Source organism: Cynocephalus volans, chromosome 2, assembly GCF_027409185.1.
Source record: "Cynocephalus volans isolate mCynVol1 chromosome 2, mCynVol1.pri, whole genome shotgun sequence".
Taxonomy (NCBI): domain Eukaryota; kingdom Metazoa; phylum Chordata; class Mammalia; order Dermoptera; family Cynocephalidae; genus Cynocephalus; species Cynocephalus volans.
Window position 1 is genome coordinate 13,745,803 of NC_084461.1, and position 5,890 is coordinate 13,751,692.

Sequence of the window (5,890 nt, forward strand, 5' to 3'; positions counted from 1 at the left end):
CGATGGATGAATGAATGAACAAAATGTGGTATATATATACAATGGAAGTGTCTTAGTCCATTTTGTGTTGCAATAACAGAACTACCTGAGACTGGGTAATTTATAAAGAACAGAGGTTTATTTGGCTTACAATTCTGGGACAGCTGCGTCTGGCATGGGCGTCAGGCTGCTTCTACTCACGGCAGAAAGTGTCAGGTGGCCAGTGGGTACAAGTAGATCACATGGTGAGAGGAAGCAAGAGAGAGAGGGAGGTGCCAGGGTCTTTTAAACAACCAGCTCTCGCAGGAACTAACAGAGTGAGAACTCACTCAGGACCCCCACCCCACAGAGAGAACATTAATCCATTCATGAGGGATCTGCCCCCATGATTTAAACAGCTTCCAATACTGTCACATTGGGGATCAGATTTCCACATGAGTTTTGGCGGGGACAACACATCCAAACTCTATCATTCTGCCCATGCTCCTCTCACATACAAAATACAATCATTCCATCCCAACAGTCCCAAAAGTCACTTTAGCTTGTTCCAGCACCAACTTAAAAGTCCAAAGTCCAACATCTCATCTGAGACCAAAAGCAAAAGTCCTTCCAGCTGCAAACCTGTGAAAATCAAAACCAAATTTATCTACTGCCAAGATACAATGGTGGACCAGACATGGGGTACACATTCCCATTCCAAAAGGGAAGAATAAGCCAGAAGAAAGAAACAGGACCCAAACAAGTCTGAAACCCAGCAGGGCAGGCATTAAGTCTTAAAGCTCCAAAATAATCTTCTTTGACTCCAACTCCTGCATCCTGGGCACAACGGGGCATCTGGGCCCCCAAAGCATTGGGCAGCCTCATTTCCACAGCCCTACCAGGTGCAGCCCAGTGGGCTGTGCTGGTACCTGCAGCTTTTCCAGGCCAGTGTTGCATGTTACCACTGGTCCTGCAGTTTGGGGGTCCTGGAGGCAGCCCTGCTGCATCTGCTCTACTAGACATTTCCCTGGCTCTCTGTGGGGACTCTGACCCCACTTTCCTGCTTGGCATTGCTCTAGTAGATGGCCTCAGCTGTCGCTCCGCCCCTGTGGCAGGTCTCTGCCTGGGCTCCCACGCTTTCTCATACATCCTCTGAAATCCGGGTGGAGGTTGTCATGCCTCCACTGCTCTCATGTCCTGCTGGCCTGCAGACTTAACACAACGTGGACACCACTGACGTTTCAGGCTTCTACTCTCCAGAGCTGCTGCAAGAACCACATTTGGGGTTGTTTGAGGCAGGGCCAGTCCACATGGAGCAGCTGAAATGCAGGGAGCAGGTTCCCGAGGGCAGCTGCACCCCAAGTCTGTCCTCCAAGACAACTTAGTCCTTTTAGACCTCAAGGCCTGTGATGGGTGGGGCACCCTTCCAGACTTCTCAAATTCCTTTAGGGCTTTTTTCCCCATTGTCCTGGCTATTAGCAACTGGTTGCCTCACCACCAAGATGATGTCATTAGCAACCAGTTTATCTGCTTCACCCTTGCATTTTTCTCCACCTCTCCACTTCTCTACCACATGGCCAGGCTGCAAATTTTCCAAATCTTTACACTCTGCTTCCCTTTTAAATTCTGTCATTACATCATGCCTTTGCCACCATAACTCAGAGTAGGCTGTTAAAAGTAACCATGTAGCTTCCTTTAATGCTTTGCTGCTTGGAAATTTCTTTTGCCAAACATTCTGGTTCACAACTCTTAAGTCCTACTTTCCACAAAGTCCAAGGTCATGGACACAATGCAGCCAAATTCCTTGCTATGCTGTAGCAATTTTTATCTTTTTCCAATTCCCAATAAGTTTCTCATTTCTATTTGAGGCCTCATCATCCGCATGGTCTTTACTGTCCACATTTCTATCAGCATTCTGGTCACAACCATTTAACCAGTCTCTAAAATGTTCCAAACTTTCCCTCATCTTTTTCTCTTCTTCTAAGTCCTCCAAACTCCTCCAACCTTTGCCTAACATCCAGTTCCAAAGCTGCATTCACATTTTCAAGTATCTGTATAGCAACACCCAACTCCTCAGTAACAATTTTCTGTATTAGTCTGTTTTGTGTTGCTATAATGGAATACACGGAACTGGGTGATTTGTAAAGAAAAACGAATTCATTGCTTACAGTTTCTGAGACTGAGAAGTCCAAAGTCTATCTGGTGGTGGTGACAGTGACCCAGGGGTCTCACATTGAGCAGAGAGAGCAGAGCAGAGCAGAGGTACAAGGGTCTTTTAAACAACCAGCTCTCATGGGAACTAATAGAGTGAGAACTCACTCAGGACCCCCACCCTGCAGAGAGAGCATTAATCCATTCATGAAGGATTCACCCCCATGACTTAAACAGCTTCCAACACTGTCACATTGGGGATCAGATTTCCACATGAGTTTTGGCGGGGACAACACATCAAAACTCTATCAGGAAGATTACTCAGCCTTAAAAAGGAAGGGAATTCCAATACATGCTACAAGGATGAACCTTGAAGACATTATGCTAAGTGAAGTAAGCCAGCCACAAAAAGACAAATACTGTATGATTCCACTTACAGGTGGGACCTAGAATAGTCAAACTCATAGAGTCAGAAGGTAGAAGGGTGGTTTTTAGGGGTTAAACAGATGCAGAAATGTGGAGTTAGTGTTTAATGGGTATCAAGTTTCTATTTGGGAAAATGAAAAGAATTCTGGAACTGGAATGGTAGGTGATGGTTGTACAACAATGTCAATATACTTAATGCCACTGAACTGTGCACTTAAACATGGTTAAAATGGTCAATTATGTATATTTTACCACCTACATGAAAAAGACAATGAATTTGGATAAGGACAGTTTGAAGTGAGTACAGGCTGGAAATTTTTCCTGATTCATTCATGGTTTCATTCAGTGAATATGGAATCAGTATTTTCAATGTGCTGGCCACTATTCTTGCTACACAAATTCTATCAACTCACCCAGCTTCTCCCTTTGCAAACTTCCTGCTAAAGGAGTATATTTAGATGGAAGTCAGTCCATCGAGGAAGCTCTCGATAGAAATTAAGATTGCAATTATTGCCCAGACAAAGATGTAATGGGTTCCACTGTCCTCAGAACCACTGTCAACCTGTCCTAGCTTGAGGCTGACCTGGATATGAGTGACCCTTAAGTAAAATAAAGGGTTTGACATAGCAATGGAAAATACATTTTGCAATGTTTTGAATGGTTCTGGATGTTCACATTCCATTTTCAGAGTTCAAATGGTCAAGAAAACATCACGAAAGCATAAACTCTAATTAAATATTTGCTAGGAACTATCGGCCAAGATTTTTTCTTCCTTTCTTCTGATTTTGGGCTGAATCACACTCTCATTGCCATTGCCCGTGGCTACCTGTTCTGAACTCTCCAGAGTCATAATCAGGTGGCTTCTGGGCACGAGGATAGGCACTGTCTTTGGTTTCAGTTTTTCTACGGTGGATATCTTGGTGAACACAATGATTTGTGTCAACATTTCAGCTAAGACTGTTGCTTCAGAGATCTTTTTTGAGCAAGATCTTTAGCTGACCTCACAACATACTCTTAAGTTCCCCACGCATAAATATTCAAGCTCAGAGCTAGGTACTAGTGATTCTAGGTCAAAGTTCTTGCCTTCAAACAGCTCACAATCTAGGTATTAAAAAAAAAAATCAATAACCTCGTAATTAAGACATGTAGTAAATCACCCATGGGTAGACCAGAAAACCAATCAAAATCTCTGTGTATTCATGTCTTTTACTGGACTAATATTTATACGATGCTTATGTGCCAAGCATTATTCTAAGGGTTTCACACATATATTGTCATTTAATCTCCATATAAACCCCATGAAGTAGATACTCTTATGAGACCCATTTTACAGATGAAAAAACCGAGGTAAAAAAGGTTAATTAACTTGTACAAGACCATGTGACTGGTATGTAGGCAAGCCAGGCAGTCTGGCTCTAATGTTTGGCCTCTCACTCAGCTTTTGGAGTAACAGTGAACATTATAGCCAGCCATGAAATCCTAAATGTGAATTAATTGAAAGGATTTTAGGCTGAGTGCAAACCACTATGTTCATAAATGTTATCTTGTAGGAGGAGAGGAGGGAAATTGGCTAATTTGTGGTTAAGGGACTTAAGTAAATTTTATCACACCACAAGATATTAGTCCTGGTATTTTCAGTTTCTAGAATAGACAATTTGTATTCATAACTACTTGCAACCTTGTTTAGGTTTAATTAGTTGCAGCAATTTTAAGTCATTAATTTTTGTATGAGTAATATGGCTCTATACACGCAAGTGATGATTTATGGCTGTAGAAAACCACCCAGGGATGTTAAAAATCTGATTTGGATAAAGGGGATTTTTTTCTAAACATGCAGCAGAGTTTGGGAACATTTTTATTATCTTCTGTGAATCATGGGTTGCAAAATGGTGGGGTGATTGAGAGGTCAGACCTAGATTCAAACTCTGCTAGCACTTACTGAGCCTCAGTTTCCTCATCTTAAACTGAGGATAATAACAGTTCCTACCTCCTGGGCAAATGTGAGGATTAAATGAAATAATACACGTAGAAGGCACGTGGCCTAACATCAGCTGTCAGTAAATGCCGGGCATTACGTTAATTGTCCTTGCTCTGATACAGAATTTTGCTGGAGTTGTCAAAGAACTGTGATCTTTTAATCTTTTGTTTTGAGACTCAGAAAGGGGAAGAAAGTGATAGAATTACTTGTAATATTGCCCGAAGGCTACAGAAGCCACATAAAATTTCAAGCTGTTTTCCACATTTTTCTTTAGTTATGGAACTTTTCTTTCAGAAGGTGCCAAAACATTTCCCATGCAAATGTTTTTGCCTGGAATTGCTTATATTGGAGAAAGAGGAAGTCTTCACCAGGATTTTAATTTTCTTCCTTTTTCTTCTGAAAAAATGGCTCATCTGACTGGGATATCATGGGGAGAGAACCCTGCTGTGAGCTCCTTTTTATTGTTGAGCTGTTTACTTTTACTGTTAGCGACGCCCACATTTTTTCCTTTTGATAAACCACTTTATAAGAGGACTAATTTTGTCAACAATGTACATATTCCCGCTCTTAAAGTAAACTGAATTCTAAGTAAACATAACCCCGTTCTGCTGACCCGGAGGGAAAGAAAGATCAGAAAATCTTCCCAATCGAGTGGAACAGGCCCTGGACTGCAGCTACATCTGACCAAGCCTAGCGCGCTGGCGAGGGCAGGGGAGGGGCAGGGGAGTAGGGGAGGGGCAGGGGAGTAGGGGAGGGGTAGGGGGTAGGGGAGGGGTAGGGGGTAGGGGAGGGGTAGGGGGTAGGGGAGGGGTAGGGGGTAGGGGAGGGCAGGGGAGGGCTGGCGGGGGCAGGGGAGGGCTGGCGGGGGCAGGGGAGGGCAGGTGAGGGCAGGCGGGGGCAGGGGAGGGCCAGGGGAGGGCAGGGGAGGGCGTGGGGGGGCTGGCGAGGGCAGGGGAGGGCGGGCGAGGGCTGACGAGGGAGGGGGGCAGGGGAGGGCAGGGGATCGTTCCGCAATCGTGCCCTGGGGAGTTAAAGGCGTCGGTCCCTCTCCCCATCCGCCCGCCCCCAGGTTCCTTGGCTTCGCCATCAATGGATTTTCGATATAAAGTGCCAGGGAGGTGACGGGGAGCAGCCCGGCAAGCCTGGCCCCGGAGACCCAGACGGCTGGCGGAGGCCCGGCCCCGCCCCTCCACGCCACGCCCCTCTAGGTACCGTCCCGGCCGCTGATTGGCTCCCCGGCGCGTCCGTCGGCGCCCGGGGGCGGGAGCGCTGGCGCCCGCCAGCCGCCGGGAAGAGAGCCGGGTGCCGGCGGGCGGCCGCCGCGTCTGACAGACCCTGCGGCCGAGGTTCCGCGCCCGCCCGCAGCGCGCGGCCGGC